Genomic DNA, 16,680 nt, shown 5'->3' on the forward strand with positions numbered 1-16,680 from the left:
GTAAAGCTTCTACTGCAAGGACAGCTTAATTCATATTTATTGTCTTGGAACCTATTCTACACTTTTATTTTTCCTTTCGTTTTTTAATTTTTTTAAGAATAAAGCCTTACTATGTTGCCCAGCCTGAACTTGAACTCCTGGGTTGAAGTTGTTCTCCCACGTCAGCCTCTTGAGTAGCCGGGACTACAAGTGAGTGCCACCTGGACTGGCGATTTCCTTTTTAAACATTAAAAGCTATTACACACAAAATGACAGTTACAGAGACAAATACATCATATGCTGTTTTGCCTACCAATACAATTAACAAGGCTAGACTTCTAACATATTGGCTCCAGATATTTTCAGATAAATGAAACATAGATCCAGTTGAAGTCCCCTTCACACCTCTGCCCCATAAAATTACCTCCTTCCCTCTTTGGAGGCATCACTGTTTTGAAGTTTGTGTTCATTCCTCCTATCTTTTCTATATATTTTTGTATTTATAATTAAGATTTAATTATTTTGTCTATTTTTGACTATTTATACATCTTATTTAAAAGGGACACAGGAAAGTATCATTACACAGCTTGCTTTTTTTCACTTTATATATAAAATATATAAAATATATTTTATAGTATTCAATTTACATTATAAGTAGATACATTTGGATCTTGTTATCATTTTATCTGGTATACAGTATTCCATCCTGTGGATTTCCCATCATGAAAAACCTATTCCCTTAATAATATTGATATGGTTTAGATGTCTTATCTTGGTCAGTTCTCATATTGAAATGTGAGCTCCAATGCTGGAGGTGGGACTACTGGGAAGTGTTTGAATCATGGGGGCAGCACTTATGAATGGCTCAGTACCCTCCAGTACCCTCCCCACAGTGATCAGAGAATTCTCATTTGATTAGTTTATGTAAAAGCTGGTTGTTTAAAAGAGTCTGGTATCACCTCCTCTCTCTCTCTTGCTCCCTCTCACACCATGTAACATGCCTACTCCCTGTCCACTTTCTGCCATTATTATAAGCTTTCTGAGGCCTCACCAGAAGCTGGGCACATGTTGGTAATATGCTTGTACAGTCTGCAGAACCGTGAGCCAAATAAACCTCCTTTGTTTATAAATTACCCAGCCTCGGGTATTCCTTTATAATAACGTAAAATGGATCATCACAGAAGTACATTACTGATAAAGCATAATTTTCTATCAAAGATGCTGCTTCCTTTTTTGTCCTTCTCGTTCTTTAGTAAGAATCCTGTCTCTATATACCACTTAGCATAGATAATATATGTATGCTTACAGTTATCTACTGCATAGAAACCAGAGGATGAAAATTTCAGTCACTTATGTTAATACGGATTTGTCATATTCCTATTTTTACTACAGTTTTCTCATCTGCAAAATTAACTGGAATGGTGGGAATAAACCCACAACATTCATAAAAGTCACTTTCCCATTCATTTTCATGCACTACTCTACTGGGCTGGTGGACACAAGATTTCAGAACCAATAAAGCAGGAGTGTGTGAAAATGAACAGTGTTTTTAGATAGAATGTTATGGCCCCATTAATGGTTAGAAAATGAAGACTTCTAAGCTTGTTGTTACTTACACTTTAAATAATGTAGACAGCTATATCATGCACAGGTGGAATGGCATACAATTCAAAGGGTGATAGAACAAACCCCATCTTCACCCTATACAAGCACCCCAAAATACCACCGCCTCACCTCCCGTCAGCTCTCCAGAAATCTGAGTTTGTCTTTTCCTAAAGGAATGTTCAGGTACGTCTTGGTGGCAAAATGGAGTCATGAGATAGTGATAGGGTTGCAAGGAACGATTGCACCATTTCAATAAAGTCTTCTTTCCTCTGATAGCTTCCCTCCACACCTGTGTGATCCGCCTCCTTGCTTCTTCAGTCCCATGTCCACTGTCAATAATTCTATCTTCTTTTAGTATTGGTTTTCTTTTTCAGTACACCAAGCTTCTTTCCAAGACAAAGGTTTAGATTTTGCCGATTCGGTCAGCCCCACTGAATCATGCAAATAAGAGGTGAAATGTTCTCTCAGCCTGGAACATTTTTCCCCTGCTCTTCTCCCAGTCAATTCCTACTCATCTTTCCAATCTTAGAAACTAAACTTAAAACTAAGCTAATCTTTCAAATCTTAAAAACTAAACTTAAAAAACCAGATTAGAAATCTAAATTACCCAACTTCAAAACATTTTATGCTCATCAGTAGCACTTAGTGCAATTTTAAATAAATAGTTTTAGTGGAATGATTTGATGTCTTTCTTTTTTATGCAGTTCTGTGCTGTGTCTAAATTTGTCTTTTTTAAAATGTTTTTAATTAAATAAAATACTTTTGGGGTTTGTCTATGTTGTCCAGGGTGTCTTTGAACTCCTGGGCTCAAGAGATTTTTCCACTTCAGCCTCCCTAGTAGCTGGGATCACAAATGCACACCACCATATGTTGCTCTGTATATTTCTTTATTGCGCTGCCTAGCACAGTGCAGAGCAGAGTGCAGAGCAAGCCAGTAGACGTTCATTGAATTTTCACTGAAACCATGAAAGAAACTGCCCTCAAAATGCTGGTCCTATAGTGAACATAGTAGAATATTATGTGAAAAAGTACAAAAAGAAACCAACTTAACATTCTTTGTTTCTAGATGCAGCTTCTACGAAATGGTGGACTGAAAATTCACTGTTCCCACTCTTCCCAGCTATTTCTTTTTGGATTGATCATTGGGTGATGCCCAAGATGTTTTTTGTTTCAAATAAAAATGAGTTTGTTTTGTTATTTCTTCAATACATTTTCAAAATTAGAAGGAGAGGAAAATTAACGAAAGTGTCATATTCCGTCCAGAGTGTGTTTTGTTCTATGCTATTTCTAGTCTTCAGCCTTTTGTCTTTTTCTTTCTTGCTACTATGCAGTTGTCACAAAAGCAACATGATTTCTCTTGGCACTATTGGTTATCTGCCTCTTATTATCTCAATATAGACATTTGAATTTGTATTAACTCAGCTAAGAAAATCAAATGCATGTGTGTATGTATATAGACACACATGCAGAGTGTGTATGTGAATGAGACAGAGTTTGCCACTGATAGTGCTCCTTTTTTAGATTTCCAAACTTACAAGACAGTTGTTTTCACAAGTTTTTGTTTTCCTCTCCACTTTTCCAGAGGAAAAGTTCCGATTAATCTATAATCTCTTTTATACAAGCAGTAGAAAAGCTCAGTTCTAAGCTCTATGAAATAGTATGATTGAGTTTAGCATAAAGGGCCAAAAAAAACCTCACTCTAAAAAGTGATTCAGAACTTTATGCATCTGTGATTTTCTACTGCATAAGTTAATAATTAGGTCATTTGTTCTCAAATATTTGAGTGTATCAGAATCACCTGGAGTGCCTATTAAAATGCAGATTGCTAGGCAACACACTCACAGTTTCTGATTCAGCATGTCTGAGGAGGGGCCAGAGGCTGCCTTTCTGATTAAGTTCTCAGGTGATGCTGATGTTAGTGGTTCAGCTTTACACATCAAAAGCAGTTGCACTAAATAGTTCACAGATAGAGATGCTGGAACAAGTGAGCTGTATACTTAAGGTTCATGTTCTCAAAGAAGATCCCTTTGCAATGATAGAGATGGCCATTCTTGATGAAGGGCTTAGTAGGATGAACAGAATCCTGACAATGCTTGACTGAGGACATGGGAAAATATATATCCCTACCCTGCCCAGGAGAGTGACTTTTAGTTATCAAATATTGCTTTGGAAAGTTTTTATGTTTTTGCCATTTAATATCCCTATGAACCAGGACAAAATTTGTTTTCCTTTCTGTGCCTCAGTTTCTCAGGTATAAAGTGGAGATAAAAAGGTCTATTATGAGTAATTGTAAACATTCATAAAATAATATGGTAAAGACTTCCACATGCTATGTGCAGTACAGTAAGTGAAAACAAATCTTAGTTCTCTTCTCTTACTGACGATTCATATTGGATAATTCTTAGGACATGTATTTCAGCTTTTTCTTTTGGATGCATTCAAGTAAGATAATATTCCAAAAGTGATTCCCCAGATTGGTAATCAATCTGGGCAGGTAAGAAAGGAAAAGGGCTTGGAGACTGTTGGTGAAACTGGTCCCATTGAATCACGCAAATAAGAGGTGGAATTTTTTTCAAGGACAAGGTGAGGGAAGAAGGGGGACTCCATTATTTTGTTTAGATGTCAACAGTATCCCAAGTAAGGAGGGCAATTAATAAATAAACCTTCAAATTATCGGAAAAGTTGTCTCTGTGGCTTGTAATGTAGGCAGGCTAAGTATTTATACCAATATTCCCAGATGGTGTCTTCACAGTCTCATTGGAAACAAATGTAACTTTAGAGAAATAAGCAAGATACTAAAGAATAGTCTTCCTGTCCTTTAAGGCAGGCGTGTAGCCTGTAAAGACAGTCTCTGTTCAATGCTGGAGTCTCCTCATTAGGACTAGATCTGCCATTGAACTAATTAAGATGAATGATGGAAATATGGTTTTTTTCCTGGATTCCAGAATTCTTGGTGCAGAAAAGCAGCTCCTAAAATAATATTTATATAATTCATTGAATTTATATTGGCCTCAAGAAGAAAATCTTCATGAAAATAAAAATTTAAAAAAAACACACACACAAGATTCATTCACTGCAAAGCCATAGGGGTAGAATCTGGACTGACTGGATTTTGAATTGCTTTAAATAATTAATATAAAATCTAAATTTAAAATTTCTTTCATATTACCCTAAGTAGCCCTTTTCTTTTGGAATGTTTTATTTCTGAATTGACATGTCACATTATAATGAATCATGGACTTACAGTAATGGCACAAAAAGACCAACCTTTAGCTGAGGAAAGAAGCTCCTCAATTAAATTAGAAAGTACATTAAAATCTTTAAATTGATCAAAATTAAAAGAGGTAATGGAAGATAATAAGAGATACTCAATAAAAATTCAAAGCTTATGTTAGGTAAAGAAATACGTTCTATAATTCTACAGACTGAGTTCAAACCTAGTTCCCTGTTTGTTCACTATGCAACCAGAACATATGCTTAACTTTTTGGGTCAATCAACTTCCTCATCCTCACAGTGGTTTATAGAACACAACTAATAAAATGAATGGCACATAATTTGTGATCTATGTTTTCCCTTTTTCATAGTATCTTCAAAATTCTGGTAGGATTAAGCTAATATGTCAGATGGAGTGATTTAAAAAATGCTCAAAGGTTTACCATATGTAATTTCAATGGTGTTCAGATAAAATTTTTTCTCCTTACTAAATGTAAGGTAACTTTTCAAACCCCAGCTGAGTTGAACATAAAATTGCACTCTGTTTATTAGTAAGTAACTTTTCCAGGATTATCATTTTCCTGTAAATAACTGTTCTTCAGGGAAAACCAAAATATATCATCTAAAAGTAACCAGGGACAGAAAGAGAGAAATTAATTTTTTTAAAAAGGGAAAATGACAAACTCACTAATGGCATTACATCACCTAATGAGTTGAAACTGCTTTATCAGTTTGAATTCATGACTCTAATGGGGAAAGGATCAGAGTAAACAAGAATTTAAAATCATATCTCTGCCTTCTCCAGAGCGCAGAGTACTTGCCCACAAATTCTTAATCAACATTCAAAAGGAAGAATTAAAGTAAATTGTATTTTCTTCCATGTAGGATTTAGCCTGGCTCATTACTGGATTTCCAATTATAGTCACATGACAAGATTTAAAAATTTTTTTTTTTGGTGGCTAAATTCATCAGCCATTCTGATAGACCTTATTTTTCTTCTTTTTAATATTTGATAGTAGAGATTTAGGTGAATAAGGAGAAAAAATGAAATGGTCTTATTTCTTATTGTCCATATCAGTCATTTTACTATGGTCTAGATGATTTCTGCAACAATAATATCTCATAATGCAATCCCAGAAGTCTATCCAATCACTTTAATGAATTCCCATCAAGTATGAAAAATAATGCCCTTCATGATTAATTTAATGGTCAGAGATATAATTGTCTGGATTTCTCTCCTAAACTGGCTTGTGTAGCAGCCTCAAACTCCCTCATAAAATGAGAAAAAAAATGGAATTAAGTTTGAGAGCCTTGAGCCATTATAATGGTTAAATCATATTTCTCTACTTCTCAAACCATGTATCTATATTTATGCAATATAATAGCAAGGGAACTCAGGAAAGAGATAACTAATAAATGAAGGAATATTATGAGATAATAACTACAATTCTCTTTAAAGGTCATCTTTAGATGAGAAAGTATAATGCTCTATTAATATTGCTTGTCATTTCAGGACTGGGCATCATTTTCTTAGAGAAATATAACCCCAGATATCACTTTTCCTCTCTCTCTCTCTCACACAAAACAGATTAACATCTGACAAAGTGTTAATCTTAAGAAATGCCTTGCCTTGTAATGGATTTTTAAAAAGAAAAAAATCATTCTGAATGAGGAAAAATGTTCTATTTCAAGTTACCAAAATTTAACTCATTTCTCTTTCTTTGGTTTTCTCTGGTTGCTTTATCTCTGAAGAAGCTTTTTCAGATCTTTTCAACATAAAACAAGGTGTAACTATATCTTTGTCTTTAGTATAAATGAGAGTCATATAGTTAATAGTTTTTAGAAGTTATACAAATGAAGAAAAATCCTTAAGACCTAACATATATTTATAATCAACCAGTTTAACAATTTAATACTTTAACATTTTATTACATTTAATAAAGTTGATGCTAAATATGTTAAAAGAAGAAATGAGTAAAATTTCATGAATATGTTCTATTAGATAAAATAATGGTGGAAAACACAATGTCAAATTATTTTAACCCCATCTATTAGAGAGGGATATTAATAATACTGGTTTGAGTTATGCAGGGTTAGAATAATTTTAACCTAAATTTATCTGATTTGTAATTTCAGTGTGATGCCCCACACAGCACTGCCTTTGGACTTATGCAAATATATTTAGCTGAAAACTGGAATGTCAAACGTCTATCAACCAACTTATGTATCTAATCTTATTTACTATGCAAAATATGATACGAAACAGAATATTGTTATTCCTATTTTATGAATGAGAAACCTGAAACTCAAGAAATTTGAAAGTTGAATCACTGTCCTCCAAGTTCACAAAGGTCTTGGTAGAGCTGAACTGTGAACCCAAGTATATCAGACACTAACATCTGTGTTATTAATCACAGTGTTCTCCTGCTGGCCAATCTGTTTACAGCTGAGCTGAAAACACTGGTTTACAGAAATGTGAGTCCACTTTCACGACCGAGGAAGAGAGGCTGAACTTCAGGCTGCTTTGGCCAGAAGGTACTGAGATTGGAATTCAGTCCTTGATTTGAGTAATGCCAACCTGAGCTCAGAGTCTTCATTCCTGCTATAGTGGAGATCGTCACTCAAATCCGGTAATGAGGGAAGAAACTTTAACTCATTGGGCAAATGACTCTGTTGGGACTTAAAAAAAATTGTGCAATAGGAATATTGTGGAAAGAAGCAACCCAGTTTGGAATTGTTCAATTCTTGTATACCATGCCTCATAGCACAAATTCATATGTCACCCTCACACTGACAGACATTACTGAGGGCTCAATTGGAGTAGCTATAGCTAATACGCACCTACAGCTGGAGGAAGCCTGCTCTACACAAAGCACATAAAGACTGTTTACAAACAGAACCCTCCACAAGGTCCCTCAAGGGGACTATTCAAGGATGTAACCTTGAAGAGACCATCTGTGTAGTCAACTGGATGTGATCATGACTGACAAAATGCATGCACCATTAATTTCAAATGTGCTACTTTGTGTTATAAAAACATATATTTTGGATTTTAAGACATTTGCATTCTGATTACAAATATAAAATATTTGTTATAAAAGTTGGAGAAAAATAGAAAAGCATGAATAGGAAAATAAAGCCACATCATCTACATATAACAACTGCTAGAAAGTTGATACCTATCTTTCCTGTATGTGTGTTCATCTATGTGTGTGTACAAGTATGTTTGTTTATAGCCCTGTAAAAGTTGAATCATATTTACATATTTGATTGAAACTTCATTTTTCAATGAATATATTGGTAATATTTTTAAATATTCTCCTACAAAATAATTTTATTATTTAATTATCAATTATATTAAATAATGTATAAGTAGCAATACATTGATATTTAGATATTATTTTTATATAGTGGTAAGTAATATATCATTTTTATCTAATAATTTTGTAAGTATTAAACAATATATTATTTCCATTAGTGTTGAGTATATAAACTATTTTTTATTATGTAAAATAATGCTCTATGAACACTAGCAAACAGAATTTTATGGTTGTCCATAAATATATCTTCTTATATTTTCCATATTTCAGTCAGGCTCAGAGTAGGTACCTGATAAACACATACATATTCCTATTGAATTGTGAATGTAATACATAATATTAAGACAATAATCCAAGAACTGTTAGTGTCACATTTGGTGCAAAGACCACAGACCCTTCAAGGAACTATAACTGATAATTCTTAGGCTCACTCAAAATTTAATAATAAATTAGTTTCTTTGATGTGCATGATTGTCCACATCCTGTTCACTAACACTAGTTTCCTGGTATATTTACACAGCTTCTTAGCATTCATCTCTCTGTGCCTCACTCACATCTTCCTTCTAAAAAAAAATCACACCTCACTTGAGAACCTTTTTTTCTACCTTTTCCCCATTTTAACATTTTAAATAAAATTGTCTATTTTCGTCAGGTACTGATTCTATGCTTAATTAGCCAGTAGATAAGTACTTAATTGAGATATTAATATGTGACTAGCACTGTAATGTACAGTATGAAAAAATACTACATTAGTGTAGTTCTGTGTGAGTTGAATATATGGTGGTCTCTATCATCAAATAATTGACACATGTTAGGCAATATAATAGCTCAGAGTTCAGATTAAGAGGGAGATAAACATCATAGGCTAAAGTAATTGAAAAACATTCATAAAAGTGCTAGGACTTGATAAAATATTGAAAAAAAAAATTGGGGGAAATTTGAAGGAAAAAAAAGAAGACCATGTTAGACCAAAGGACAAACTTAAGGAAAGGCACTATAAGTGACCATATTTATAGATTTAAGATACTCTGTTAGGGAGTAGTAAGAAAGTATTCACTATATAGAATACAGTTCAAGTCCAGAGAGTCTCTCAAAAGAAAATTTGAGGGCAAGTAGAAGGGGTCATATGATAAAATATATTTCAGTGACTCTCATAAGCCAAAGTAGTGTTTCTCCAAATCTTCTGTTTCTCAGAACACATAGAAAATGCCATTTGTACAGCATGTCATGGAAAGGAAAGAGATGAAGATATGCATGGATGGAAGTGATAGTCCTGGGGTGTCCAGCTGCTCAGGCCCACCTGCTTGCCCTAAAGACAGAGGGGATGAATAGTCTCAGCACATCTGAATCGTCAGATCAGGGGAAGCCTGTGTGGAAGCTGTGGACTAGAACATATTAAACAATCTAGGACAGGTCCAAATTTGTGTGCTTCTATCCTCAAGGGATAAACTTTAATAAAATAGAGAATTTGGGGTAATAAAATTGTGGACACAAAGGATGTCTCTGATAGATGATCAGAGACGATGGATTTTGTTTTGTCAGTTGAGCTTTTAGCAATTTTTAAAACAAATGCTACCAGTCTTGTTCATTTAGTATAGAGACTCCTTTTTACACCATGTATTGTCTATATAACTTGTCATGTAGTCATACGGTTTTCTGTGGAAGTGGTCCATGATATAGGCATGGATAAATTGAGTGATTGATCAATGTGATCATTCAATGTGATCACTGATCCAAAAATGTGGAAACAAAAAATATGTTCATGTCAGGGTCATGATAAGATCACTAACCCTATCAATAGAACACAATCTATTCTTCCATTGTATAGAATCTAGCAAATTCTTGAGGAGTCTGTGTCAATACTAAGGAGAATTCCATAACAAAATTCAATGGGAATTTTCAGAATCTCATCTTAACCCTTTATCTTAAATAGGTGGAAAAACAGAATCAATGAGGTGAAGTGATATTTTCAAAGTGTCCGAGTAAATATAATATCCAAGAGAGAGATAGAAATCAAGTTTCTTTATTCCAGTCCAGGACCCTTGACAAATACCACACTGACACTGACCTATTGTCAATTTTATGTAAATATTAGAACACAATTTAGTCACATCCCAAAAGTTTTGGTAAGTCATCACATTCCCAAAGGTTTAGTTGAAGCCAGTATAATTTCACTCCTCTTTCTTTATTAGGCTCTATAAGAATAAAAGCAAAATATATTAGTTAGCTATCACTGCGTTACAAACCAACCCAAAATTAATAGTTAGAAACAACTCTTTATTTAGCTTATAATTTTGTGTGTCAGTAACTTGGATGGAGCTCAGATGGGTGGTTCTTTTCATTCTAGATGTAGTTACTTATATATCTGTAATCAGGTACTGGGTCAGTTGGAGGCTGATTGACCTAAGATGGCTCAGCTAGACTGGCTCATCTCATTCCCACGTGGTCTTTTATCCTTCAGCAGGCTAGACAGACTCTGATAACACAGTGACTGGGCAGAATTCACAGGGAGATAGTGAAAGCATCCAAGACCTCTTATGGCCCTCTTATGGCTTAGGCACATAACTAATACAATATTGTTTTTATTGCAACTTGTTGACTACAGCAAGTCATAAGACTGACCGGTATTCAAATGGAGGATAATAGATTCTACATCTTAATAACAGGTGATGTAAGTCAGATGTTAACGGCATGGATACACAGAGAGGAAGATCAGGGCCTCTTTGCAAACAATTTCCACAAAGAGAAGAGATTTTCATAAATATTCTTGCTGCATTTACAACATTGGAAATAAGGTGGATTAGAAGTTGAAACCAGTACTTCCATTCCGCATTAACCTAAGCCTTGTGACAATAGGATCAATATCCTTAAATGTATACCTTCAAGTATAAAAACAGACTGGGAAAAATCATTTTTGATGAAAAAGATATTAGCAATATTGGCAATTGTGAATAGACATTAAAACCAAAAAAGCACAAATGGAAGTAAAAATATCTGAGACATATTCTTCCTACATCTTTGCCCACATCTTTCCGGTCTGCTTTGCTGATTGCATTTTTGCCACCAGTCCTGCAAAGTTTGGCTGCCATGGGAGTCTGTCCTTGGAATTTTCTCCTTTGTCTTTATACTCTCAAACTAGATGTCATCAATTCAATCATCTTGAATATCACAAATATGCTGATAGCTGTCAAATTTAATTTGCCATTGAGAGCTTTCTTCTAAACTCCAGATTTTTAAGCAACCGCCTAACCTACATCTCCATTGTCCATTCAAATTCATCATGCCCTAATCTACTGAATTGTTTGTACTAAAATAAAATATATTCCAAGCTCTTTAAAATCAAGATTAATGGTACCAATAGTATCCATTCAATGTTCAGGTAAAAACTAGTTGTTTCCCAAATTCCTTGTAGTCATCCATCAATTTTCTTGTTTGGTTTCTAATTCCAAAATACATGTCAAATCTGACCACAGGGTTCAGTCCAACCAACATTGCCCCTTATCTGCAATAGCCTTCTGCTGTTCTCCTGGTTCCTACAGCCTATCCTCCACAGAGCAGTCAGAATAAGCTTTTAAAAAAGTACAATACACTGTGTCATTTTCCTGCCTCAACATCACTAGTAGTACCCCCAGTATAATTATATTAAAAATTAAACTCTTTACTTACTACAACAATCTAAATGGTTTCACTTAACTTGAACCTTGACTTCATGTCCACTTCATCTCTACTCTCCCTTTTGTTGCTCCATCCAAGTCTTTATAAATGAGCTGTTCCTTCCATTTGAAATATTCCAAATGGTATAAAATCTGTTTATTCTGCATGGCTGCCTTCTCTTCATTTGGGTGCCAACTCAAATGGAATAGTATCAGGAGGTTAACCTGAGACCTTGGCTACTCTAAGCAGAACACTCCCACCCCAATTACTCTACCATATGGTATTTTTATATTTTCATCTTAGCAGTAAAAAATAATTGAAACTCCTATCTCTCTCTCTCTCTTTTTTTTTTTTTTTTTTTTTTTTTTTGAGACAGAATTTTGCTCTGTCACCCAGGCTGGAGTACAGTGGTACTATCACAGCTCACTGCAGCCTCGGACTCCTGGGCTCAAGCAATCCTCCTTCCTCAGTTTCCTGAGGAGCTGGGACCACAAGTATGTACCACCATGACTATTTTATTTTATTTTATTTTTAGTAGAGACAAGTTCTCACTATGTTGCTCAGGCTGGCCTCAAACTCCTGAGCTAAAGCAATCCTCCACCTCGGCCTCTGATATTGTTTGGCTGTGTCCCCACCCAAATCTCATCTTAAATTCCCACATGTTATGGGAGGGACCCAATGGGAAATAATTGAATCATGGGTGCAGATCTTCCCTGTGCTATTCTCATGACAGTGAATAAGTCTCACGAGATCTGATGGTTTTAAAAATGGGTCTTGTTGGAACCTAGTTTTTAGATTCCTTCCTGGGCAGGGGTCGCCACGAGAGACCACTGGACACGGAAGTCACAGCGGAGAGATTTATTGCTAGCGCGCTAGGGTCCCATGTCCGAAGTTGGCCATAGGACCCCGAATGCCTAGTACAGACAGTTTATAAAGGCAAAAACTACAAAAATTCACAAAGCTTGAGGCGCAAGATGATTGGAGCAGGTTATGGCCTGAGCAGGGTGTCTTACTCTGATTAGTTGGTTTGAACCTGGTTGGAACCCGCGCGGGGTATTTCCCGGACTTGTTCTTCTGTTTGAGTTCCAGGAATTTGGGTGGGTGTTTTAGATAGCCACACGGACATCGGGCGAGTGCTTTAGATGGCCACCTGGTCATTGGGTGGGTGCTTTTAGATAGCCACCTGGTGTGGCTTTTCTAAGCTTCTAAGTTTCTAAGTCTCTAAGTCTCTAAGTTTCTAAGTCTATAAGTTTCTAAGTCTAAAAGTCTAAAGGTTTCTAAGTTTCTAAATCTAAAGGTCTCTAAGTTTCTAAAGGTTTCTAAGTTTTTTGTGGCCTATTTTCATTCTCACTGCACAAGCTCTCTCTTTGCCTGCCACCATCCACATAAGATGTGACTTGCTCCTCCTTGTTTTCCACCATGATTGTGAGACTTTCCCAGCCATACAAAACTGTAGGTCCAATTAAAGCTCTTTATTTTATAAATTGCCCAGTCTCAAGTATGTCTTTATCAGCAGCATGAAAACAAAATAATACAGTAAATTGGTACCAGTAGAGTGGGGCATTGTTGAAAAACTACCCAAAAATGTGGAAGCAACTTTGGAACTGGGTAACAGACAGAGGTTGGAGCAGTTTGGAGGGCTCAGAAGAAGACAGAAAAATGCGGGAAAGTTTGGAACTTACTAGAGATTTGTTGAATGGCTTTGTCCGAAATGCTGATGGTGATATGAACAATAAGGTCCAGGCTGAGGTAGTCTTAGATGGAGATGAGAACTGGAGCAAAGGTGACTCTTGTTATATCTTAGCAAAGAGACTAGCAGCCTTTTGCCCCTGCCCTGGAGATTTTTGGAACTTTGAACTTGAGAGAGATGATTTAGAATATCTGGCGGAAGAAATTTGTAAGCAGCAAAGCATTCAAGAGGTAATTTGGGTGCTGTTAAAGGCATTCAGTTTTTATAAAGGAAGCAGAGCATAAAAGATTGAAAAATTTGTAGCCTGACAATGTGATAGAAAAGAAAAACTCATTTCCTGAGGAGAAATTCAAGCTGGTTGCAGAAATTTGCATAAGTAATGAGAAGCTGAATGTTAATCACCAAGACAATGGGGAAAATGTCTCCAGGGCATGTCACAGGTCATCATGGCAGCCCCTCCCAACACAAGCCAGGAGGCCTAGGAGAAAAGGGTTTCCTGGGCCAGGGCCAGGGTCCCTGTGCTGTGGGCAGCCTAGGGACTTGGTGTCCTTGATCCCAGCCACTCCAGTTATGACTAAAAGAGACCAAGGAACAGCTCAGCCTGTTGTTTCAGAGGGTGGAAGTCCCAACCCTTAGCAGCTTCCACATGGTATTGAGCCTGCAGGTGCACAGAAGTCAAGAATTGAGGTTTGGGAACCTCCACCTAGATTTCAGAAGATGTAGGGAAATACCTGGATGCCCAGGCAAAAGTTTGGTGGGGCTCTCATGGAGAACCTCTGCTAGGGCAGTGCAGAAGGGAAATGTGGGGTCTGAGTTTCCACACAGAGTCCCTACTGGGGCACCTCCTAGTGGAACTGTGAGAAGAGGGCCGTGTCCTCCAGGCCACAGAATGGAAGATGTACTGACAGCTTGCACCGTGCATGTGGAAAAACCACAAACACTCAACACCAGCCTGCAAAAGCAGTTGGAAAGGAGGCTGTACCCTGCAAAGCCACAGGGACAGAGTTGCCCAAGACCATGGAAACCCACCTCTTGCATCAGTGTGACCTAGATGTGAGATATGGAGTCAAAGGAGATCATTTTGGAGATTTAAGATTTGACTGCCCTGCCGGCTTTTGGCCTTGCATGGGGCCTGTAGCCCCTTTGTTTTGGCCAGGGTGTCCCATTTGGAATGGCTGTATTTATCCAATGCCTGTACCCCCATTGTATTTAGGAAATAACTAGCTTACTTTTGATTTTACAAGCTCATAGGCAGAAATGATTTGCCTTGTCTTGGATGAGACTTTGGACTGTGACTTTTGATTAATGCTGAAATGAGTTAAGACTTTGGGGCACCATCGGGAAGGCATGATTGGTTTTGAAATGTGAGGACATGACATTTGGGAAGGGCCAGGGGCAGAATGATATGGTTTGGCTGTGTCCCCACGCAAATCTCATCTTGAATTCCCAGGTGTTGTGGGAGGGACTCTGGTGGGAGATAATTGAATCATGGGTACAGATCTTTCCCATGCTGTTCTTGTGATAATGAATAAGTCTCATGAGATCAGATGGTTTTAAAAATGGGTCTCCCTGCACAAGCTCTCTCTTTGCCTGCCACCATCCATATAAGATGTGACTTGCTCTTCCTTGCCTTTTGCCGTGATTGTGAGGCCTCCCTAGCCACATAGAACTGTAAGTCCAATTAAACCTCGTTATTTTGTAAATTACCCAGTCTCAGATATGTCTTTATCAGCAGCATGAAAACAGACAAATACAGCCTCCCAAACGCCTGGGATTAAAGGCATGAGCTACCGTGTCCAGCCTTTTCTCTTTATTTATTTTTTGTATTATCTATCTTTCTCTCCTAGAATATAACTTCATGACGACAAAGGTCTATGTTGTTCACTAGTGTTCTCATAAGAGATGCTTGCTAAATATTTGCTAACCTCTAATGACCTACAAAAATCTACTTACTGAAATATATAGGGCAAACTCTTTTGACTGCTCCCCATCCCCTTCCACTGACTCAGTAGAAATTTATTATCTCTAAGGCTAACTTTTAAATTTTGTTTTGTTTTGCAGGAGAATACTTTAAAGATTGTTGACTTCCAAAGCCCTATTTCCTTGGGCTCTGAGCATCTTAAGGTTAAACTTAAAACTTTATGCCTAGCTACTGAATGATTAATAACTCAAGCTATATTTCTATGACCCTAATTCTCAATGCAACTGCTGCCCTAAAATATTTGTTAAACTACTTTAGCAATTATTAAATCTCATAGTAAAAGAAGTAAACCTAGATATCAATAAAATATTGAATAAAGGTAACTCTCTTAAATTGTCCAAATCATTTAAGCAGAAGTTTTGCTCTCTTATTTTTCAGACCAGGACAGAATTCAATCTTTCATGTCTCTTGAGGTCACCAATAGTACTTCTTTCTTCTCACTACATTTAAAATGACTACAAATATTATAAAAGCATAGGGTAATTTATATGAATAAATATGCAGATATTTGGCAAAATGATTAGATAAATTTATATGTCTAAGTTAAACTATCTTTTAAATTAATGTGTTTTTTAGATATTACAATTACCCCATCTAAAAATGATTACTGTTAATTATCCTAGGACCCTGGAAGCTAGCCTAAATGCCCACCCAAGGGGAAGGAAAAAGAAAAAGTAAATAACCCAATGTGGTAGGTTTTTTAAACTCAAAGCTGCCAAAAAATACACAGCAACCTAGTTTGTGACTGAATTTCACAGATTATAAATTTTTCAGATGGCAATTAACCTTAGTAAAATATGTCTATCTACCTTAAATGTCTTAGCCACTTGTTCTGAATATAAAATAACTCACTACAGATATTAACTAACTGCTTCCTTGTTCAGTGTAGCATGAAAAATTTAACACCCAAAATATTTTCTCCTCTATAAATTTGTGAATGGAATAGTTAAGACTGTACTATATTTTTGTTCATTTGAAAATTGATACTACACAAAGAGGTACTGGATATTGTTTTCTATAAACAGCTAAAGAAAATGCTATGTTTATAGTTGACAGTGCTCAAATCTGATTCAGTTTAAATATTTGTCATACTTGTGAAGACTGGACACAGGCAGAATGCCTTCTGCCTTGGGACTTTTTCTAAACTGGAAAATTTACTGAAAAACCCATAAAATAACTTGTATTTCCTGAAGCTTTGCTTTGTGGTCATTTCATTATCTGGATGATACCATTACAA

Source organism: Chlorocebus sabaeus, chromosome 1, assembly GCF_047675955.1.
Source record: "Chlorocebus sabaeus isolate Y175 chromosome 1, mChlSab1.0.hap1, whole genome shotgun sequence".
In the NCBI taxonomy this organism is placed as follows: Eukaryota; Metazoa; Chordata; class Mammalia; order Primates; family Cercopithecidae; genus Chlorocebus; species Chlorocebus sabaeus.